The sequence below is a fragment of the Watersipora subatra genome, chromosome 8, assembly GCF_963576615.1.
Source record: "Watersipora subatra chromosome 8, tzWatSuba1.1, whole genome shotgun sequence".
NCBI classification, from domain to species: Eukaryota; Metazoa; Bryozoa; class Gymnolaemata; order Cheilostomatida; family Watersiporidae; genus Watersipora; species Watersipora subatra.
Window position 1 is genome coordinate 28,647,098 of NC_088715.1, and position 25,966 is coordinate 28,673,063.

Below are 25,966 nucleotides of genomic sequence, written 5' to 3' on the forward strand. Positions count from 1 at the left end.
GTTGTACAGATGGTGCTAGCACTCTAGTACATGTACAAAGATAGGCGTAGCCTCAGCCAAGTGTCTTCTGCATCTAGAACTTTCCATCTGTGTAATCACAGCAAGCATACAGCTGAGAGCTTTCTTCGGTTGCAATCTTTTCTCGGAGCTTCTTCCCTTGGTAAGTGTAAACACAATGGTACAGTGAGTGTACCATTGTATCGTAGGTATCGTAGTATCGTAGGTGAGTGTACACGTGTTTCTTGTAAGTGCTGTGAGACAATGGAACTTGGTTTGTGATATAAGGCGCATATTCAGCGTTTAGAGCCTCGGCTTGTTATAATACCAGAGATTTAGCTGGTTTTATAAGTATGTATGACTAATTAAAAATGCACAACGTTTTGGTAGATATTATCAGAAAGTAGCGGTATTTTTCTATGATTCGCAATTGTTTTTTATGTTTGCGGGTATCTGACTGCCATGATGTTCCGAGATGAAAATCCACACAAATGTTGATAGCTATTAAATTGCATCGAATAATTATATGTGCAATATCGAGGTATAGCAAAACCCGTCTCGACACTCTCGCTCCTAAAGGGCTCAGGGACGACAAAACCTCAGTCGTCTGTGGGCATATATGCAGGTTGTTGGTAAGGGCGGCTAGATACCGCAGGCACATTGTTGGTGGATTACTTTTTCCTTCGTGAGTCATTTGTTTGCGAGCACAAGCCGCGCGGCTTGAGCATGAGGACTTACGGTAGTTGTTATCATTGTGATAGTTGATATTGGCTATTGCTTTCAAGTTGCAGCGCTATACCTATTCTGTTGGTATCTTTGTAACTAATCACTATGTTTCCATGACTCGCATAATTAGCATGATTCGAATAATTCGAACTATCCGATTCGAACTATTCGAACTATATATATATACATATATATATATATATATATATATATATATATATATATATATATATATATATATATATATATATATATATATAGTCAAATTGTAGTGAATAGGAGGCCACTTTGGAAAATATATCCACGATATAGGGCTTTTGGATAATAGGAGGCTTCTGATAGGAGGCTTCGCTAAAAACATGCTAAAACAACTCTACTCGTCATGCTGATCGCATACGTATCTATTTTGCATTTTGCAAAAATTTTGCCGGAGAATGCAACATTTTGGAAAATTTTGCAGGTTGGGAGGCTCTGTAGTATGAATTGGAGGGCCTCCCATTAGCGCATAAAATGAATTTTTTTATACAAAATTTGGAGTTGTTTTCTCTTTTGCACAAGCAATTATCTTCTCTTTAATTTCATGGACTCCTATTAGGTTTTTTATGTCTAGCATTAGATAGTCTTAGTGTCAAGGTCTACATTACTTCTTTTTATATGAATTTAGCTAAATTCCACATGATATTTAATTTTAAGGATTTTAGTTGCAATGAACCTTGATTATTAGATAAAATGTTTTAATAATAGGTTGCAAAAGCCAACTAATTCGGTTTTCAGGACTTTGGTCAACTAATGCCAAAAAAAAGACTTATTGGCAAATATTTTTGTGCTTTGATCAAATGTTTGTCATATTGTTTATCCACATGAAAATTTTGTTTCACCCTTTATAGCTTGTTCGTGTTAAGCAACACAAGAACTAGCATTTTGTTAGTTTTAAACAAGTTGCAATAATGATCGGATTGGTATCGAGATCATCATAGTTTTCACATAGAAACAAATACACTTTGTGATCATATATTAAAGCATCGCATATATTCAAGCATGCTGCAAATATGCCCGTTACAGTCACAGAGCTAAAATGTTCAAAACATAAATTTCAAACATGAACTGTGACCACTTTTGTTACTAAAACATGTTCATCAAATCCAATCATTGCTACTAGCAGACAAAACTGAAAAAGATAGCATGTGGTGGCCTTTGAATTATAAAAAAATTTACGATAGGAGCCTTCGATGAAACCAAGGAGTAAATTTGAACACACTGTGAAGATTACATAGATATTCATCTCGCATTTATCAACATTGGTCAACACTTTCATTTCAAAATATCATTCTTAGTCAAAAGAAAAAAATGAATTCATAAGCGGCCCCTTTAGGGAGTAGAGTTTAGAGATGTTATAAGCTTAATATAGGCGTGTCAAACAAATAGTTTAATTGAGTGCAACAATGACAAAGACAATATTATTACAAACAATGAGTTTGTATGAACCTAAAGGTCTTTTGTGAAAATGGAACCAACCATCAAAAGCAGCCCGAACAGTTGTTGCAATACCAAAATATTGAAAATTGAATGATTTACAAAGCATAGCATCAAACCTTTTGTCAACAAAAATGGATTATCTGATTTATTTCTGTCAAATAAAGTTTTAGAGCTTCAAAACACTGCTGCTACAATAATTGTCCTGCGATTTGTGTGAGCAGTCCCTTGCATGTTGAGTATAGTGCAATATGTTATGGTTAGTGTAACCAACGGCTAGGCACAATTTTTTACAATAATATTCTAGCAAGACATCTCTAAAGTAATTGGCAAGGGAACTTTGCTTATTGCAGACACGCCCAGTTGCAGAAAGAACTTCAAGCTTGGATGTCTTTCCTGTCACTGGAGACCTTTTTGGAAATTGAACAACAACCTGTCGTTTGAAGGTCAGGCATTCTAGACCACTATGCTTCAACGGGTAGAGTTGCTGCTCTTCCTGCAAAGAAACCATTTAGTAAGTTGTATAGTTGAAAATTAGGAGAATTTTGAACCCTACCCATTTTACAGACTTTCCCAAAATATCAAGGAGGTTTTCTAACATTAATTACTAAAAAGTGTGTTCCATCACGTTGTTTCAAAATACTTAGGAAATGGACCTGAACTTTAAAAGGAAGCTCTTGCAGCGGGTTACTTTGGCAGCACTACTACATGTAGGTGTGGCACAGAAGATGTCTTCCTACTGAAACTGCATAATTACATTTCTCCTAAAGATATTGCAATTCTAAGTATGCTGATGTTCCACCTAACAATAAAACTTTAATCAATAAGCTTTTCTTTGAAAAAGTTTGTTTTAATGTTGTGGTTAACACAAATCATTTCGCTCAGTAAAATTAAAAACAATGATTATCATCAGTGATTTATTTCAAGCTAATGCTTCTTTGTTCAAATCTTAGTTAAGAATGGTATCATTGAAATATAATATGTAATAAATAGTTGGATTAAGAAAAGCTCTATTTTACAAACCAACAATTACAGCGGTACTGTTCCTTTCCCTTCTAAGCAAAACGCACAAAAATCAACAACATTGTACACATTCAGCCTGTACTATTATGAGAACAGTATATGTCCATCTAAAGCCACAGTTGGAAATCAGAAAAAAAAAATTGTGTCACATAGGATTTAAACTTGCAAGATTCAACGCGTTAGACTGACACAATAACAATTGTGCTAATTGACCTTCTTGCAATAGTTTGCAATAATTGAATGTTTAATTATTGCAACTGACAATATTTTACCGCACTCTAGACTGCCATGGTATTTTTAGTACAAACCAAGTTTAGTCCAACTCTTGAGCTGAATAAAATTATTAACTGTCTAACAGTCAATGTTTTTTCATGCACAGATTGACTATTTAATTGTATAAAAATCCCTTATTATTCAGTTGGCCTTTAACACTCTAAGGTTGGTGTGTTTAGATATGCCTATTGCTGCCATCCATGTACCAATTAAGCATCGGCTTACTGTCAGTCATTTTACTGAAAGATCGTGATTTTACTTCATGGTATGTTCACGGGTTTTTTAAACTTCAAACTCTAAAACATTTTTGTAACATTTTATTTTGCAAACGTGTTACCAGAGCTATGCACCAAATCGACATGTTTATGCTTTGTGCATTACTAAACCTATGTAAAGCTGTGATCGCAATGAAACTAAAATGATCATCTCCAATTTTACTTACACTTACAAAACTATTATTTCCGTCAGAACTTAGCAGATTACCGTCAGAGTTAGTGCTGCGTCTTTCATTATCTTTCTAATTACTAAGCCAGATTTTGAATTGGCTGCAATTTCATCAACATATGTAACTCTTTGTTTTTTAAGCCGCGAGGAACTTGCGAAGGCCATAATAACGCTAAATAGTTCAAATGTTGAAAAAAAGATGAGCGTTTCCGAGTTGAAATTTTCCAAACAAAGACTTAAAACAGACTTGCGAATTTATGCAACTTTCATAGAAAAATATTTAGACAACACTGTCAATACTATAAAAGTACTAAAGGTCATTGGTTATGTTATCAACAAGTAATAAAATTAAGTTACTATGCGACTGCTTGAAAATTTGCTATAGTGTGCATATGACAGTTGGCCATACACTTTGCATAAATGCGCAAATGGCAGCAAAAGGGATATCTTGCTATGAACAGTTTCTATAGTTACATGTTTTCCATGCGCTTCTGCCTTGCCAGTATTTAGGTATTTTATATAATAAAGACATTTAGCTTTAGCTGCTACTTACCACACTCCTAACTGGCAATAGTTTGAAACACCAGAATAGGGTTGTAGTCTATAGCACTAAGCTATCGTACAATACTGTTTTGAATGCATCTTAGGGTGTATCATCTAAGTACTTTTACTATCGCGAAATTCTGCTTGCGACCTGAAACACGGAGGTGAAAAACACTGACTGAAACACGACCACACAGTGGGATGCCAATTTAAAAGCCAAGCAGAACTTCATTGAGACAGCTGACCTAAAAAAGAAACAATATTTACTTGCAACAGGCTGAAACAACATTTACATACAACAGGCAGTGCAGCTCGGCACAACATACGCGTATAGCCAAGATCAATGTTCTATGGCTCTTACAAGTATGTTTGTACAAAACACATTTTTATTGAGTAGCTGATTAATTAGCCTGTCATACGTGTACCTATTTGAAAGAAAAGAATCATCTGCCTGCATTGAACCAATAGAAAACATGTTAACAACCCTCACCGACCTGAGATTTTCCGTTTTTTGGGAGCACATATTTTTGTTCTCGCAATTTCGTTTTTTACTACAAGTGTAGTAAAAAAACCTTGGTAACTTTAAAGGTCTGACACGGCTGGTTACTTAACCAGCCAAGTCAGACCTTTAAAGTTACCAAGGTTTCAGAAATGGGCAATCAATAGACTTTTGAAAATGGATTACTGATTGCTTCCTATGTTATTAGCGGAAAAGGCTGCGAACACGACCGAGCTCACACTGCAACACACTTTTAGCTTTTTCTTTGCATCATTATATGTAATAAGTTCTGTTGATTGATATGTTTATAAAAATCTCATAGGCGGTGTGGTTCAAAAATAGGGGCCATTCTAACCTGAGGGCACACACATTCATTGGTAAAAGTTAGGTCTTTAACAAAAGCCATTACATTTATGAGAATAGCGATTTGTATAACAAAATATGTTGTATTCTAATAAAAAGTGTATTACGTTGTTCTATATAGATTGATATGGTAATGATGCTACCACTACCAGGCACACTGGCCTTTTAGCTATAACTAAACAACCATTTGTATTAACCATTTTAGGCAACACCCTTGCTCACTTAAATTCTTGAGTTGTCTGCTCCTGTAATAATATTATGTTTTCCAAACTATGATACAATTAAAAGTGCTCTTGTGAATCCTGGTCATCAAATGTTTTAGCAATTTTTTATAACATCAAATGGCAATTCAAATTTCCTCTCTTCCAACAAGATCAATAATTTTTTTAATCTGTCTTAGCATTTTCAACTTATTAAAGAATGAAGTAATAAATTGTTCAAAAATCATGAACTTGTGGTATGACTACTACTCTATTTCTTACATCTATCGCAAAAAATTATCGTCGACTTTTACGGACCTCAATTGCAATTTAAGAAAGCTTAAGACGAAGAGCTAAATATATAAAATAAGTACATAGATTCATTGCAAGTTTACCAATTTTTGATGAGCTGAAATAGAAGTAGCATAAGTTGAATCAGTGCTTTTATTGAATAACAACAGGTTTTATGTAAACTAAAATCATTTATTGTAGGCAGGTGACACTGGAGGCAAATATAAACAGACAAGATCCTCACGCACACTTTTCGATCAATGTGGATTTTATTTGTATTATTAATACTGATTACACTAAAACTATTTAGTTCTTCTTAAATGGCCAGTGATCAAATTTTGAAATCTCACATTGCAGATGCATATTAACCGACTTAGCGTTGGAAGGCATTTGACACCACAACGATCGTTTTCCCTATATTTTCCAAGTTTATTAAAAATCCAAAAAGTTTACATCACTTCTATTATTTGAATTATTTTGATTCTGATCAAGCAAAAAGTCACTAATGATCGCAGGATCAAATAATCTTTTATTTTACCGTTTTGAAAGTCGAGCTGATGTTGACTGTTTTTTCCAAATTTTATTCTTTTTCAAGGAGAGGCAATTTGTTTAGTTTTTAGCACAAATCAAAGCCTCTCAGATAATCATTTCATATTGTAAATCATCAACCGATATATTGTTGATGATATTTAAAACTTACTAGTGTTCATATCCTTTGTTTAACGTTACTAGGCGACAGTTTTATAAACGTCTACCGAAAGCGACATAAATTTTGTTTCTTCACGCAACCGGTAAATGACATTTTAGTCGTTTCTCTGCCAAAGGGTTAACACTAAAATAGTACGTCCAGCAAGTCCAGCAAAATCAAGAAAAGTTTAGACCAACAGATTTTGCAAGCAAATAATTTTTTTAACAAATATGCTTCAAGATGTCATTTCTTACAGAAATAATTTTTTCAGTTGTCTAAGCTAGGATTATTAAAAATAAGTCAGCTTGCTTTATAACTCGCATGTTTTTAGACCACTTTGAATTACTTTTTCTAGGTTTAATGTTTTCTTCCAAAATACGCATGATACAAGTAAAACACAATTAACACTAAAATAATATGTCCTAAGCTCCAACGAACAACATGAGCCTTCAATTGCTGTGCAGATGGCTTTTCTCCAAAAATTGTAATCTATTTGAAGAAGGTTCAATGCTGGGACAAAAAAACATGAAGTTGCCCTTTCGAGCACTTTAAAAAAATTCAAAAAAATCTGAGATTATATAGACATTATTAAAGTCCTTTAAATAGCTCAGAAGTTTCTAGTAGAACAGATTTTCAGCCTTGGTTTACACGATTATGGCATGTGCTTTTACAATAAAGTTACTCTGCCATTGGCATGCAAGTGCCACTGCGCCTGTTTGTTACAGTTCGTTTTTGTAACACTATTCGAGAAAACTGAAATAATTACTAGCTCAGGTAAAATTTCCACTTTAATGCTCATATCAACCGATTAAACAATTAAAAACATTCTGGTTAATTGGCAGTAGACATGAATTTGGAGACAAACAAGAAGGTGAAGTAAATAAAAGCAACAAAAGACTGATTGATACTTGTTGTTGCTAACTAACAAGGTGAAAGCGGTGTCTGTCTGACTTTTCATTTATCCATCATCGGGATACAGTTAGGAAAAATATATATTTTTGATGAGACTAGAGCTCATAACATTCATCTGGGTATATCAATACTCCAATGCTTGCACCAATAGGTAGCTTTCCAATTTTTGGGAGTTTATGAAAGGCTAGTCATTTTTTCTATTTTTTGACACAACTGACATCTTCTAATGGCAAACTAGTTTAACTCTTTTGCTACTGCATAAAATTCTGACCGGATGATTAACCCTCCCAAATTAATTCAAACGGTTTTTCGAAAAAAAGCGATATACCGCTAGTATTTAAGCAATAAATCAAGAATGAAAACAGATATTATTTTACTGTAAAATGCATCTTATTTAAAAGAATGTTCTCTACAAGGTAAGCTTAGAATTGTTTGGTGAATCTCACTCTCACAATTTTTCTGACGCTTTGTTTGCGATAACGATCTGGTTTTGCCGTTTTGAAAAAATGATTGGAAATTGAATAGTTGAACAAAAATAATGTATATTGGTTGCACCTGACTAGCAACAAGGTGGTCTCGTGCGAGACCAGACTTTATTAGTCTAGCTAATGTGTAGGTTTCGTAATGAAAAGCAAAGTGAAACCCTATTGAAACGTCAATACACCGGCTTACTGTCTGTACTTAAATTACTGTGAAATGTTAGAATGGTTGAACTGCAAACGAATTATATTGGTTGCACCTGCTTGGAAACAAATTTCTTTAATTGGAGGCATAATTTGATGTGTCTAGCTAATGTGTGGGCTTCCTAATAAAAAAAGTGAAACCCTATTGATAAGCTGATGCATAGGCTTGTGGTGGCAAAAGAGTTAACAATGTACTAAAATCTATAATAGCGAACCCTATACATACTCTTATTGCTCCAGTTCGGCAAGAATGTAAACTATATTTTTAAAGCCAGCTATAAAATTCTCGTCATTGAATTTGAGAATTTGCACCAACTTGACACTTTACTTCATGTGAAAGTATTTATGTTGCATCAAACAAAAGCTTTACATAAATTATTTTTAGGTGGAGTTCCCGTTATAATAGGAATGCATTATAAGAGCATTTACTGGACAGATATTCCAACCAGATAAAGTCCAAACTATGCCCATACACTTGAAGTTCATTCTTTGAATTACCATACTGGGATTGAAATTGAAATACGACATAACAGTCAATCAAGAGAACTTCAATTTATTTATCATACAGGAAACAAATACATTATGTTTAGAGAAAAATGCAAGTGTTTTAACAAAAAAAGTTTGAGCCATGTACATGTATATATAGTACGTAAAAGAAACTACTTTTTATTTTGCGATTTCACTTTTCACAAAGAACCAATGTCCCTGTGTATCACGAAAAATGAAGGATAACTGCAAAAGATAGCTATGACAAGCAGAACGGGATTTTGAGCAAAAATTGGATTTATCACAAACAGATTGTAAGTAATACTAATATGCGAGTCAATCTATTAACCAACATGAATGCCATTGAAAGTTATAAAGGGTATAGCAAGGGAAAAATTATTAACTCTTTCGCTACCATAAGCCGATGTCACGGCTTCCGAGGTAATATAAGTACAGACCATAAGCCGATGTATTGGCTTATCATGAGGGTTTCACTTTTCTTTTCATTACGGAGCACACACATTAGCTAGACAAATCAAACTCTGTCTCTACCAAAACAATTTGGTTGCCAATCACCCGCAACCAATAGAATAATTTCTAGCCTAACAGTTTCATTTCTACTTATTATCAAAACAGAAAAACCAGATCATTATCGTCATGGCAATAAGAAACACACAGCGTTCATTCAACGCAAAGAAAGCGTCAGAACATTTGTGAGATTGGGACTCACTAAACAGTTTCATAGTTATTTTGTAGAATTTTTTTGAAAAAGATGCATTTAACAGTGAAACGGTAGGTTTTGATTTTTGTGATATTACTTAAATACTAGCTGTATATCAGTTTTTTGAAAATTTGTTTGAATTAATTTTGTTTGGTCAGAAATTGATGTGATAGCAAAAGTGTTAAATGTATTTGCCAAAAATAATATAATTGAATTTTTAAGACTAGAAGTGATTTTTTATCTCTATAATTGTAAAATACCTCTAAAAAAAAATTTTTTTTTTGCTAAAGCTCATTCTACGTTTCTCAAAATTTTGGTCTATAAACACCGTGATTTACCTTCACTAAGTTCTTGTGTCCACTCTCTTCTGACCAGAAACATCCCAAAGATGTATGTAAGCTGTTTGAACCTTAAATTGCCAGTTCTGTAGATAACTTGACTAGCATCAAAGAGGATGCAGGACATGTTATGGCAGCACTCTGCAATGATTCATAACAAAATAGAAATAACAAGTTTTTTTTTAATAGAACCTTTTCCGATTTACATTAACTGTTTTCAACATACGTTTACAGCAAATCGTTTGCAAGTTCATTGATTGCTGCAGAAAAAACAAAAACTGAGCAAGTAGAAGTGTATTTGGTATTCTAGCCCTGACATTCAATCACAGCTTTTATATTCCTCACCGGTGTAGTCTTTAGGCATTAGAAGAGCATGACTTAAGCAATGTGAACAAAATTTCAAAAGCGATCACCAAGTCATGAAATCGATTGTCAGTTGTCTGACTTTGATTTGGACTTGACTTCTAGATATTATTGTAAGGTAAAGTTTAGAGCTCGTCACCATGGGTGTTAACTGCAAGTTTCTGTTCCTGTCTCAGACGCTACGCTAACCTATAGTTTGTACAAGTGCTATCGCCGGTAAACAGGTAACAGGAATGCAAGAACACGACAACTATAAACATGCAAGGGTGAATAGGAGCTGTGTACATAATTGAAATTAAGCAGTTATTCACAGGGCATAGTCCAATTTGTAAAACATAATAACCAGAACCTGACGTTCAACCAAATTATTGTTAACCTTTTCCACACCGTTCCCGTAAATCTTATGGGCTGAGAGCGCAGTCTCAGCGCACCAAACCCGTAATTGCCATCAGATCTGAGTCTTCGATAGGTATTTTTTAAATTCATTTATTTATTTTAAAAATGGCACTAACATTTTTCATTAATATTTTGAGGAGTTTTAAAAGATATCATACTACTGTTTTGAGGCTGTAATTACTCCCTTCTACGCATGTGCAAAAAGAACACTTTGTTAGAAGTTGAACGGTCTTTATGGAAAGCTGATCATCATGAACCGATGCGATATTTGAAGCGCTATTAAAAAGATTTGTTTACAGGAAGATAACGACAGGTTTGAAAGTGAAGAAGGGGATTTTAGACCAAAAAATGTGAGGAAGCCGATGAAAGTAAAAAAGAGAATCAACAAAATGAATGGGATTGCGAAAGTGAGACTGAAACGGCCGGTGTTGAAACGGCTAATAATGACGGATATCAAAGAGGAGCTGATTTAAAACCAAAATAATTACATTTTGCTAACAGTCTGGCAGGAGTATAAGTTTGAATTCTTAAACAGGTAGGTGTTTTTTATTATTCAAAGCTTTTTAAACATCGGTCACTATAAATATTATTTTGAACGAAACAAATAAATATGGCCTTCAAAAACATTGCGATGCGTCGGAGCCTGTTGATGATAAAGATTTGGGGAGTTGTTTGTTTAGTTTTGCATTTAGGTATTCTCAAAAAGCCTACTATGCTGCCTTACTGGTTCACTGTGACATTCCTTTATTATCTACGCTGATTTTTAATCAATTTAAAAATTGAAAGAAAATTAGAAGCAAGCTTACACTTTATTGACAATTTTGAAGACCCTACTGGCAATAAAATGTTCAAGTTAGAAAACAATTTTGCCATGACATGCGACTGGTTCTATCCTGTTTTTCACTCTGATAAATTTATATCTGTAGATGAAAGCTTGCTGGCATGGGAAGGATGGCTCAACTTCAGACAGTATATTCCATCTAACAGATCTAAATTTGGAATTAAGTTATTTGCTTTCCGTTGCTGTCTCTGGCTATGTGCACCAGTTGTCTGTATACATTGTCGACGAGCAAGCTGAATGCACTGGCAGCGGAGTCACAAGTGGAATATATTTGTGCAAGTCATGTTTTGATCTTTACCATGCTAACTAAATTTATTTACAAATGGTATTTTATTGTTTCCGCAAATGCTTCACTGCTATGTATTGCTAGCATTTTTACATAAATTTGCTAATCTATTGTATTAGTTGTGCATTGGTGTGCTGTATTTGTTGCACACTTTCATCTTCAGATCAGCGGTCTAATCAAAAGGTTCTGTTCTCATATTGTTTTGCAATCTAGTAGTCCATGATTTGCTGTTTCTGCTCATAATAAATGTTACTTCATGTTTTTTGCTGCTTCACCAAATGTGTGAATATAGGCTCACGACTTAATTCTTCTTGCACACAACCGGTTAATGTTTGCTGCAGCACACATGAACCTGTGCATTGACTTTATATGCAAAACTTTTACATAGATCTATAGTCTCAAGAAATGCATAAAAACTAGAGCAAAAAATCGTAACTGCATATAATTATATATGTCTAGCTGCCAAGTTTTTGCAAGCTGTGTGGAGGAAAAAATCTCATTCTGCAGGAAAATTTCTCAGCTTCCAGATGCATATTTATTCACAGTTTTGTGCCAATTTGCACAAAAGTTGGAGCAACCTTGTCGGGTGACTGTCTTGCGCTGCTTATGGACAAGGCGTCTTGAGCATTTCCAGTGGCGCTCCCGCTATACATTGGAGCTCATAACTCCACTTTCAATGCTCTTGGACGACTAATTTTTTTTTAAAATTGTTGTGAACATATAAATCCATGCAGGAATTATTTATACAACATTGCAAAATTGCTTTTAGTAAATATAAAAACAATTGAAAATGACCGACAAAAATAAAAAAACTCGTCGCTTCAACGAATTGAGAGTTTTGCAGGAAAGCAAATGCAAGCTAGCTACATAAAAAAAATCAGCTTGTAGAGAAATTTCTCAGCATTCTTGTGCATGTTAATTTATGTATCTACCTCAATTTTGATGAAAGTTGATGCAGTTTTTACGCAGTGGTATCGAAGGCTCAAATAACCATAGTAAATGCTCTGGTGCGCTGGGGGAATTCCAGCCGTAAGCCCGCGGTCACTAAAGGGTTAGTAAGAACTCTGCACCAGCTTCATGAAGCTAAAAAGTCATACATAATAGTTACATATATATGGAAAAAGAGACAAACCAAAAAGCAGCAACACTTATTCAATACTAAGAATGATTAACAAAGCTGAGAATATTAACCAGCATAATGCGCAGTAGCACTGACATACATTTGCTGCTTGAATGGTATGTTTCCAACAAAAAAAGCGGGTTCATGTTTTTAAAAAGATTACTACTCCCTAACAAGCTAAATGATAACAAGCCACGGAACTACGAGTTAGCAACCTAGGCAGCTAAGTTGTACATGTAATCCAGATGAGTCTATTACGGTTTTTAGCAAGGCAAATAATTAACCAATATTTGAGTGTTCACCAAACTAAATTTTCTTTAATGTGCCATTTTTAGCGGCACAAAGAAATCAAATTTTTGATGATCATTTGCACCGACTTGAGGCAGGTGGTAAGAGTGAAACAAACTAGATTTGTTCGACTTAGTCAAAAGCGTATAAAAGTATTAGGCACAATTAGCCACATCAATACTTGTTACAGAAATATCTATCATACTAAGATAGAGTTTAAAATCATTTCTATGAAAAGCCTGTTGCAGTGGCTTCTTTTTGTCCTGGGAACATTTAAAATCCTTTAATAGAAAATGCAAAACCTATATAAAATATATAGTATAATATAAAATTAAAACTGGTAGCAAATTTATGTTAGCGATGACATATTTTTATTGTAGTTTTACATTAGCACTATTTGTTCTAAACAGTGTGGTAACTACATGATGTATTTAACAAACTAACGTCAACTCCTTTACTACGAAAGGAATTTCTTTACTGCAACATAAGTAATTAGTGACACCTAATTTCTAAAATGAGTCTGTATAAATGGTTATAACTTTAAACCACATGATCTATTAACAGTCTTTTTATAGCAAATTAATCAGTATAATAATACGTTAGTTGATGCCGCGAAAACTATAAAAAATGTGTTGCAGAATGAGAGGGAACACTTTTCGTTCATTTTGAAATTACCGTGAGGTGAGCATAAAACTCGAGTCAGATGATTCATGAATATTATTAGTTTACAATATATTATTACTGATAAAAATAATTACTCTCATCAGCACTATTACTCAATAAAATTACCCAGTCCATAGAACTAAAACTAGTAAAAATTTGTGGCTGTTATGCCTCCGACATGACTGTCATTTCTAAGAAGAAATTGTCATAAAGCAAGTATTCGCAAAGCGAAACTACACTTGGGTTGTAAACATATTTTTATTGGTTCAACATATACAAACAATTGCTTTTTTCATTCAGGTATATATACAGTAAAGTAATTTGTCAATTACTCACTAATCATAAACAATTTGGGTCATGATCTCAGAAACCATGGTTAAATCAGTGGTTTGAGATTGGGAGTTATCTACACTACTATCAAAAGGAGTGAGTTCACAGCTATTTTGCAAAACAAAATTTTGATTTTACCTCAATTACAGCAGGTTTTATGGTCAATAAACTGAATGCATGTAATTAATGCATGCTGAATGCTGAAACCATTAATGCCAAAACATAGTTCCGAGAAAACAAGTGTTGAAGTTTGAGAAACAAAAACTAATGCACAATTGTGTTTACATTTCAAAATGTCATAGCAACCAATATCAATCAAGATGTTGTGATATTTATCTAGATTTCTGAATTTATATCCAGAAAATTATGCTGAAGTTAAAAATCTAAACAGATTGTAGCTGGTTGTCATAGAAATAGCTGTATATCTAAAAAAAATGTATTACTTATTCAGTTAGTGCAGCTTTATAGTCGGATAACTCAACTTCATGGTTTGCGACTTGACCATGGTTTTTGAGATTGCGACCCATTCGTACAAAAGCTTGACAAAGCCACATCATGCAGCACTTCGTTATGCGAAAACACTTTGACTATCTTTACTGTCCTACTAGGTTCACAGTAGCTCAGGAGTTGAACAATTTGATTCGCACTGAAACAGTTTCGTCAAAAGAAAACAGAAGCAATCAGTGTAAAATCTGCTTTGTATTACTTTTACGTCATGCTTTGCTGTATTTGAGAATCATATTGTATACGTGTATAATTAAAAAAAAAACAATACCAGAGGTTTCCAAGCTTTTAATATTAATCGAGCTAATTATTATTATAGCTAATTTAATTCTTAAATGATTAAAAAAATAACTGAGACAATTTATGCGTAAATTATTGGTGAGCTTGCAACAAAACTTACATTACAGTTATTTAGTCTCAAACCATTTACCGTATCTTACTCTGCTGTGTTGTAAGTGCAAAATATGGGGAAAAGTGATCACAAGATCTTAAAAGATCAAAAGCAAACAGTTAATCGCAGCCATCACAAAAACGTCATAGGTTGGAATCCCTTTACGAAACGGCTAAAATGGGGTGTAAGTTGCGCAGTGATGGCTTCTGTTTAAACTTTTTTGCAATCTCATTTGTCAAAATATTTTTACAAATTTACCTCATGTATTCAATAAATCATGTCTATTGTCCTTAGGTGACTATTTCCTGATCATTGTAATGCTGTCACTTTGAGCACTGATATCTCAAAACCTCGCCTAAAAATTATTTTATTTTTTAACTTTAGTTCGAAGGAATGTATACCATCCTCTGATGACATGAGGAGCCTGTTGGACACCTGTGATAGTCAAAGGATTCTGCAGAAATTGTTCATGCTTTTTGACAGGAATTATGGGTCACATGATCAAATTACGACAAAAAAATTACACCAAGCTGAAAAAATTGTAAAGTAGCGAGCATTTATAATTGAGCACCCGAAGTGTTTGTCATAAACTAGTGCTACGAGACGTTTTATACCGAGGCTGTGATTGGCCTTTAATTTTACGTGATAACACTGCATGTCAGAACAATAACTACATTGAGTTGAGTACGTAATCAAAATACAGGGATTCTAACCTACGATGTTTTCCTGATGGCTGCGATTAACTGTTCATTTTTGAGCTTTTAAGAGCTTGTAATTACCATTCTACAAATTTTGCACCTACAACCCAGTAGAGTAAGACATGGTGAATTTTTTGATACCAAATAACTGTAATGTAAATTTTGTTGCGAGTCGACCTTTAAATGCAACTGCATTTTGACAGCATGTTTATAAGCAGGCTTGATGTAAGAAACAGAGTAAGAGTCATACCACAAGTTCATGATTATTGTGGATCATATCCACAAATTATTACTTCACTCTTCAATATGTTGAAAATGCTAAGAGGGGTTAAAAATTTATTGATCTTGCTGGAAAATAGGAAATTTGAATTGCCACTTGATGTTATAAAAAAATTGCTAAAAATATTTGATGACCAGAATTCACAATAGCACTTTTAATTGTATCATAGTTTGGAAAACACAATAAATTATTATTATTAAATAGGAAAATTTAATTGCCACTTGATGTTATAAAAAATGCTAAAAACATTTGATGACCAGGATTCACAAGAGCACTTTTAATTGTATCATAGTTTGGAAAACATAATATTATTACATGAACAGAAAACTCCAGAATTTAGGTGAGCAAGAGTGTTGCCTAAAACGATTAATACAAGTTGTTTTTTAGTTATAGCTAAAAAGCCAGTGTGCCTGGTAGTGATATGGTAGCATCATTACCATATCGTTCTATATAGAACAACGTAATACACTATTTATTAGAATACAACATATTTTGGTATACAAATCGCTATTCTCATAAATGTAATGGCTTTTGTTAAAGACCTAACTTTCACCAATGAATGAAGTGTGCCCTCAGGTTAGCATGGCCCCTATTTTTGAACCCGCCGCCTATGAGATTTTTTATATACACATCAATCAACAGAAAATTTTACATCTAAAGATGCGAACAAAAAGCTAAAAGTGTGTTGCAGTGTGAGCTCGGCCGTGTTCTCGGCCTCTTTTGCTAATAAAATAGGAAGCAATCAGTAATCCATTAATCAATTAATCAATTAATCAGCTACTCACTAAAAAAAGTGTTTTGTACGGAAAACTTTGTAAGAGCCATAGAACATTGATCTTGGCTAAACGCGTACGTTGTGCTGAGCTGCACTGCACAGCCTGTTGTATGCACTCAGTTAATGGACTACGTACAAACCTGCTTGTGTTTTAAAACGTTTCAATTCTGAGAACCCAAATTAAACTCATTAAAAAAATCAGTCAAACTTTGCAAAAATGGTTAATATTTTTATATTAACATTTAAATATTAATATTTAATAATAATATTTTAATAAACTTTATACTAAATTTATACATAGTTGAAATACTGTACATAAATATAAAAAACGGATAATTTGTACATACAACTTCATACATTAGTATTTTGCATCCTAACTATTGTTTTAGTTATTTTTTTGATTGCCAGTGCTATGGTATTTTGGTTTAGCCAACTGCCCAATGTAATTAATAACTGCAGTCTCCAGAGCCAACTATAATCATCAAAAGATCAAGACTAAAAAAACAAGGGCTCATAAACTCACCCTTTAGCTTTTTTAAAAACTTGTAGACCGATATGATTGGTTCTATGAGGAAATGATCGAGGGACTATAGTTCGGTGTGGAGAGCTCATCTTTATTCTCCAGATCAAACAACTTCTACAAAAGTAAAATGTTTGTAACATAATATTAAGTGAGAAAGTTGATGACCACTTTATGCATTGAGCCTCTGACCACCTTTTATTTGGTATTTGCAGACATGTTGAAAGTGGGCTACCGTTAAACCTATATTTGAATGCTAACTCTATTTTAATGGTACTGCTATTTGAGACCACTTAAAGCAATTGTTTGAAAAATTGAGGGCCATTTTTTATTGAAGGATGGGAGTAGGACTGAAAGATAGAGTGTTGTTGCATCAAAATAGATGCGTTATGGTATTTTTTTGAGGTATTATTATCGCGTTTATCAAAAGTTAAAAAAAAAGTTTGGGGTATCGATCAAGTCTAAAATAAATTAAAATTATACCGCAAAAAGGTTCACTTTATGTGAGTAAAAAGCTTATTAAGTGAACTAGTTAAGGATGACCTACCAGCCCTTGAAAATCAGGTTGGTTACGCATCCAATGACTGGGAAGAAGCGTTGAACTAGCATTTGAGATCTGTTCATCATTGTAACATCTCTCAGGAAAGATGACTTTAATGACTACGTAGGCCTAAACAGATAACAAACTACTGATCCACGACCAGTTGATATGTTGGTGGACATGCCAATAAATTTGATATAGGCATACATAAAGTGCTTGCCAACTGGAAAGCAATACATGAGCTGTTATGGATGAGCAGCTTTCAATGCAAGCAGCTGGGCAAATGGCTTTGTACTAGCCTTTGTTATGAAATATTACCCAAGCCTGTGTCAGTAGACAGCTCGCACCTCTGGTAGTTAAAGTGCTAAAATTTTCAAATAAATTAAGTAATTCCATGTCAATAAGATAATACCATAGTCGTTAAATATAAATATAAACTTGTAAAAATTCATGAATTGATGATATGTCAAGTTTTAACGCTTTGATCCTTGCCGATCTTATCAATGCGTGTCAGTAAACCTGGGCAATATTTTCAGCGATCCAAAGAATAGTATAATGATATTTGATCAAACACTAGTAAAAAACCTACCACCGATGTCATCAAACAGAAAAAAATGGTATTTCACCATTGTTCGGGCTGAAACTATAAACTTTTTCACAATTTTAAAAACTCGTAAAAAAATTTACAGATCATATCCATCCAGCACACGCTCATCATCATTTCATGACTCAAAATATACTGGAAAAATATAGTTAGTAAAATATTTTCCACCTACAACACAACAAAGTAAGACTTGGTTAATCTTTCCATACTAAATAACTGTAATATAAATTTTGATGCAAGTAAACCTTTAACTCTTTCACTACCACATTAAAATCTTACCGAATGAATATTCTGCCCAAATTAATGAACCAACTTTTTGAAAAGCTGATATACCGCTAGTAATTAAGCAATATCTCGAGAATAAAAGCAGATATCACTTTACTGTAAAATGCATCCTATTCAAAACAAAATTTTCTACAAGATAATTACAAGGTGATTTTTACTCTTGTACAATATCGAACGTTTTATTTGTGTTGAACGAACGCAGTGTGTTTTTCCTTGCTATGACGATAACGATCTGGTTTCACCGTTTTGAAAAATAATTAGAAATGGATTAGTTGAAACAAAATTTTTTTAGGTGCACGTGATTGGCAACACAATTGTTTCACTGGAGACAAATTTTGATTGGTCTAGCTAATGTGTAGGCTTCGCAATGAAAAGAAAAGTGAAACCCTATTGATAAGCCGATATATCGTTTTACGGTCACTACATTTATCACCGCGATTTGTTGACAATATTTAGCTAAAAATATTTACATTGATAGCAAGTAGTTGGCAACAAGGTTGTTTCACTGGAGACAAAATTTGATTAGTCTAGCTGTTCTATAGGCTTCATAATTAAAAGAAAAGTGAAACCATATTGAAAGGCCGATATATGGCTTACGGCCTGTACTTGAACTACCACTAAAGCTGATATATGGCTTACGGCCTGTACTTGAACTACCACTAAAGCTGATATATGGCTTACGGCCTGTACTTGAACTACCACTAAAGCCGATATATGGCTTACGGCCTGTACTTGAACTACCACTAAAGCCGGCTTACGGCCTGTACTTGAACTACCACTAAAGCCGGCTTACGGCCTGTACTTGAACTACCACTAAAGCCGATATATGGCTTACGGCCTGTACTTGAACTACCACTAAAGCTGATATATGGCTTACGGCCTGTACTTGAACTACCACTAAAGCCGATATATGGCTTACGGCCTGTACTTGAACTACCACTAAAGCCGATATATGGCTTATGGCCTGTACTTGAACTACCACTAAAGCCGATATATGGCTTACGGCCTGTACTTGAACTACCACTAAAGCCGACATATGGCTTACGGCCTGTACTTGAACTACCACTAAAGCTGATATATGGCTTACGGCCTGTACTTAAACTACCACTAAAGCCGATATATGGCTTACGGCCTTTACTTGAACTACCACTAAAGCTGATATATGGCTTACGGCCTGTACTTGAACTACCACTAAAGCCGATATATGGCTTACGGCCTGTACTTGAACTACCACTAAAGCCGATATATGGCTTACGGCCTGTACTTGAACTACCACTAAAGCCGATATATGGCTTTCGGCCTGTACTTGAACTACCACTAAAGCCGATATATGGCTTACGGCCTTTACTTGAACTACCACTAAAGCTGATATATGGCTTACGGCCTGTACTTGAACTACCACTAAAGCCGATATATGGCTTTCGGCCTGTACTTGAACTACCACTAAAGCCGATATATGGCTTACGGCCTTTACTTGAACTACCACTAAAGCTGATATATGGCTTACGGCCTGTACTTGAACTACCACTAAAGCTGATATATGGCTTACGGCCTGTACTTGAACTACCACTAAAGCCGATATATGGCTTACGGCCTGTACTTGAACTACCACTAAAGCCGATATATGGCTTACGGCCTGTACTTGAACTACCACTAAAGCCGACATATGGCTTACGGCCTGTACTTGAACTACCACTAAAGCTGATATATGGCTTACGGCCTGTACTTGAACTACCACTAAAGCCGATATATGGCTTACGGCCTTTACTTGAACTACCACTAAAGCCGATATATGGCTTACGGCCTGTACTTGAACTACCACTAAAGCCGATATATGGCTTACGGCCTGTACTTGAACTACCACTAAAGCCGATATATGGCTTACGGCCTGTACTTGAACTACCACTAAAGCCGATATATGGCTTACGGCCTGTACTTGAACTACCACTAAAGCCGATATATGGCTTACGGCCTTTACTTGAACTACCACTAAAGCTGATATATCGGCTTACGGTAGCGAAAGAGTTAAAACCAGTCTTTATTTTCATTGGAGGGTCAGTGAATGTCTCAATAGCTTAAAACCTTCCAGTTAGCAAAACCAGAATACATTGAAATCAAGGCTCAGAGGCTAACCATGAGACTAAACCATAAAAATACTCATTTTAATATTATCACCAGAACTATATTGAATGCAAATTTTGATTTTTTGTAATAACAGAGAAAAACTATTCTAAGTAGTAACTCTATGTTGTTATTATTGTTATATGAAACAATACCATTTTAAAGTTCTTGTTGGCATAAGTAACAGTAAAAAAAACAACAAGAAAGGCGCACAGCTAATGGCTAAGTCCTGGCAGCTGTTGTCTAAATTAGAGACCATATAAATGAAAACCTGGAAAGAAAATATGGAAAAAAGTTAGATCGTTTTATCTGGTCAGTACATACCTGCAATCAAGAGCAAGCCAGGCATTGTAGCATTATTACGAAACTCAATATCGGACTCTACAAGAAAAACGACAATTGATTAGCATCCATTTATGTTGGCAAGTTAGACAGTACATCACCAGTTAGACAAAGACATGAGTAATGAGTGTAACCAGTGCCAGCATGTGGTTTACAGCGATTGATGAGATTAGCTCTTTCTCTGAACTAAACAGCAAACAGGTATGAGATTACATAATGCCATACGCTCAGCTATATACAAAGGGGTGTTTAAATAATGCTTCTTACTAGTTTAAGACCTTTATTTCTTGAACTGGTTCTATGTTTGGCTCTGAAAGCTAAAGCTCGAGACAAAAACTTGCAAACTAGCATATTAATGTGTATACGAAGAGCTTCACGATTTTGCATGTACCTGTATCATGGTTCGTTAGACAATCTTCAACAAAATGTTTACAAACAAAAGCAAGGCTAAGTCAAAATAGTCATTTTCTCTCAAATAATATCTGCTACTGTGAATGTTTACATAACCAGATAAACTCATTCGCACCCATGCGCGAGTTAACGCAAGTTAACATGCGTATTTATAACATTGTCAGGCACTCAACGCGTGTTTACTCGCGTCTGAAATTTACCAACTCTTTGCATCATTATTTTTTAGTTATAAAATAATACTTTTAATTCGCTATAAAGAAAAATTTCTGGCCAATCAGACAAACTTTAAAATATGCTTCTGTGACATCTCCGACAAAAGTTATAACCCGATTAGTACACCTATCTCAATATCTACCAAAACCGGAAATCATCATGCTGACTTGAAATTTTATCGTTTGTGATAATCTTTTTTCAACTTCAGCAGTAAATATGCAGATCAAAAAGTGGTAAGACACTGAAAGACTGCATAAATCAAATTAAAACATTATTTTTAATGTTTCAAAGTTTCTATTAACTTTTAATTTTGCCAATTTGAATCGTTATGCTCGAATAAAAATGCATTCTTCACGCTGCCAGCTGTAGTCAGACTGACGTTATCTTTCAGTTTCGATAGGATCATATTGGTTCTGAGAGCTGTCTATGATATCTGAAAAGTCAAGAACAGAGTTATTGAACATATTTTTATTATTTGAAACATTTTCATGAAGTTTTATTCGTGTTATATTGGCATATAGATTTGCTATGCATTTGTTTGAAGAAAAAATTCAAAGTTTCTCATTGGGAAAAATTTGAAGTTTCATGATTTTCGTGTTCATGACTAACTACATCTGTATAAATAATCTTTATAACTATGTATTGTCTGTAATAAATAACTAATTTCAGTCAAACTTAGTATATTTTGCAATTTTTATGGTGCAAATCTAACTTTGTTTCAGCAAATGACATTTTTTTGAAAATTGGAAATTTCCTAAAACTACCTTCTTTGATGCATGAATCTACATAAAAGAGATACGAGTTGTTTGTATGAATATAATATAATTTGAAAACGGAGATTTGGCTGGTTCTTGTGAAATTTAAATGAGTAAATTATCTTAAGTTTGTTTTTTGTAGTAGTAATTTGAATTACAGCAACTTTCCGAAAATCAGCGGTATCTGGGGCAAATCGCCTAAAAATTAGGCAGGTGCGAATGAATTAATATCATTCAATAAAATCAATAATATGTAAATCCGCGACAAAGAGTTTTTCTCATGTCATGCATATCTAATACGCTTCACAAAGCCCTGCAATTATCAGTTCCTGCAAATCACTTGACATTTCTACCGCTTGCTTCAGCTTTTATGACTATTATTGCTTCAGCTTTAGCTATTATTGGCTTGCGTGCTCTGGTGGGTTCTTGTCCCAGCTTAGTGCTTTATGTATGTATGTACGAAGATGTTGGTTCTAGTAAGTGTTTCCGATCAAGTTTTATTATTCACAGGTGTGTTTTGCCACTCTCTAGCTAGCTCTGCCCTATAAGCCTGACTCTTATTCGCTCCGAGAGCCACATAATGCGTGTATAATGAGTCTGTGATAATATTGCAAAATACTAGATAAACTGCAGTGAAAACATTGGCCTTGCCTTGAATGTGGCAGCAGTGAATAACAACCCTGTCATATTTAGCCATACCATGTCAATTACCTTTTTTGGTCGCTATAACTTTATCTCTATCTCTTTCTTCAAGTATATGGAACAATTCAAGTACTGTTCCATATACTTAAATTGTAATTACAGGTGAAAATGATTTTCTATCATTTTGCAGGTACAACTACAAAAACATTGAATCTTAAATCCAAAGAATAGAGAGTAAACCTTTAAAAACACTACCCTGCTCAAACTTAATTTAGCAAGTAGCATTGACTGAAACATGTTAGATATCCAGTGTTATATTTCAGCAGCCTAATTTAATCCATAACACCAGAATAGTAATTGTGATATTAAAATACAATTATAATTATTTCCATAGATGCATTAGTCCATAGCAGGCATAGTTGTTGAGTATCGCACATCTTTCAAGCGACTAATCCCAACATTTATTCATTGTGCTTGAATAATTCATGTGCCAAACTCGAACTCAGAAGTCAAAATTCTAGCAAACATGATAAAAATACTCAAACTTTCTAATGCCAACAATTGAGAGAAGATAAACTCACATTTCCAGTGAGTATAATTACTCAGGACAAATATTAGGGGAGAAGTGGGATATATGGAAACAGGGGATACATAGGTATCCCATTATTAGAAATTGTTTACTTTATTATAGTTTTCTATTGCTTGTATAATATTGTCCAATCCAAAAATAGGTCACTGCTGCCATCTTAGTTTCTGTCAAAGTGAAAATGTCAAGCATGGAGGTAAGTTACCTTTCATCAGTACTGTTTCGTAAATTTACTTAATATTCTAGCAGGTTTAACATGCAGCAAATGAATGACGTTTACTCAAATTTTTGTTTTTAACATAAATAAAGATCTTTTAACCGATTTGAGACAAAATTTAAAACTAATCTGTAAATAACTTGAGAGTTATGGCACTTTACAAAAGTTATAAGCTGGGTATACATGGGCCATTAAGGATGAGGGTAGTTGGACCAGTTGGCCCAACTAATCTACTGCAATGCAAGCGCAAAAACGGATAGATGGGTCAAGCGGCCAAGTATAATTTTATCATAACCCATTCAATTTACGCTTTTAGCCAATACCATAGTTTTATAAAAAGAAAGCAGCAAAAATCTATACGTCAAATAGTGTTATGGGTAGTGCTGTAATAAGATATTAAATGAAAAGCTTTCAGTTATATGTATAGCCTAAGATCATGAAATTTGCCCTTATGCCCAAGTTTCCTCAAGTGGTGGCCTCTGAATCCTCCATACTGACCCATGCATCTTTCTTCAAAGATAGATGGCCCATTGACTTTACTATATGAAATTATTTGAATGCAGTTGAGAGAGCAAAAGTAAAACCATGTTCACCGATGCACTTAACCAAGCTCTAAGAGCATGCAAAATTATAAATACAACGCAAAAAAACCTTAGTTATTTCATATTAAAAATGTAACTCTTTTATTGGCTCAAGTATCCTACTTCTCACCTACTCTGCACTAACAAAAACCAACCACAATACAAGGACAGCACAACACAGAATGGGTAAGGTCTGTTGGTTAGGTTATTGAAAGCTGGCTGAAATCATCATTGTTAAAGACAGGGTTTATCTCTATACGAGGGTCAGTGTATGTCTCAATAGCTCAAAACTTTTAAATTAGACAAAAACAGAATACATTTAACTCAAGGTTCAGAGGCTAACCAGGATACTACACCATGAAAATATTCATTTCAATGTTATGACTAGAACTATATCGGTTGCTAAATGATTTTTGGTAATTACAGAGAAAAACTATTTTAAATTGTACTCTTTTTGCTATTATCATTACTATATAAAAACACTGTGAATATTAAATTTTCTGTTGGCATAAATAACGATAACAAAAAGACAAGAAAAGTGCACAGCTAAAGGCTAAGTCGTCGCAGTTGTTGTCTAAATTAGAGACCATATAAATGAAAGCCTGGAAAAAAAATGAAAAAAAGTCAGATTGTTTTATCTTGTCAGTACATACCTGCAACCAAGAGCAAGCCAGGCATTATAGCATTATTACGAAACACAATGTCACACAGTACAAGAAAAAAAGACATTTGATTATTAGCATGCATTTATGTGGACCAAGTTAGAGAGTACATCACAAGTTACACAAAGACACATGAGTAATGCATGTAGCCAGTGCCAGCCAACAGAGACAGTGATTGTTGACACCCTGTTGACAGTGATTGATGAGATTAGCTCTTTCTCTGAGCTAAACAGCCAACAGGTATGAGATTACATAATGCCATACACTAAGCTATATACAAAGAGATGTTTAATTAATGATTGTTACTAGTTTATGACCTTTATTGCTTGAACTGGGTTCTATGTCTGGCTCTGAAAGCTAAAGCTAGCTGGAGGCAATACATGTCCCGCAGGATACTGGAGAAATATCAAGCAAATTTTGGTCATTGAGTTTTCTGATGATAGGCTACACGCAAATTCGTTGCAAACTAGCATAATAATGGGTATACGAAAAGCTTAATTATTTTTAATGTACCTGTTTCATGTTTGGTTAGTCAATCTTCAAAAAATGTTTTAAAAAAAAACAAGGCTTATGGCAAAATATATATTTCCCCTTAAAGAATATATGCTACAGTCAATGTTTACATAACCACATTAATTATATCAATTAATAATATAAACATCTGCAGCAACAGATTTTCCTCATGCCATGTGTATCTAATACGCTTCACAAAGCTTTGCTAGCAAAGCTTTGCTGGCACTTAGTTCTAGGCTTCTAGCATTATAAAACGTTTATTTTACATGAATTTTTTTGTCTTGAATCTCTATACCGAAAGGTTAACTACTGCTAACCTTTGCCTTGAAACGGTAGCTTTGATTAGCATATAGTAGGCCTACGGAACTAATTTTTGTA

At 34.2% G+C, this 25,966-nt stretch overlaps 1 protein-coding gene and 1 long non-coding RNA gene across 3 annotated transcripts in view; both read right to left on the reverse strand.

The window, feature by feature from the left end:
* LOC137402424 (signal peptidase complex subunit 3-like) overlaps positions 1-25,966 on the reverse strand; it is a 67,975-nt gene that overhangs the window by 21,534 nt on the left and 20,475 nt on the right. The window lies entirely within an intron of this gene.
* On the reverse strand, positions 9,695-25,120 carry LOC137402102 (uncharacterized). 2 transcript variants are annotated; one of them, XR_010979457.1, is made up of 6 exons: positions 25,067-25,120; positions 20,991-21,047; positions 17,663-17,785; positions 17,119-17,232; positions 12,479-12,629; positions 9,695-9,801 (listed from the first exon to the last, which is right to left on the reverse strand). It is a non-coding gene; the product is annotated as an uncharacterized lncRNA (long non-coding RNA). The 2 variants fall into 2 exon arrangements; XR_010979456.1 differs by lacking the exon at positions 9,695-9,801 and having other exon boundaries at positions 12,368-12,629.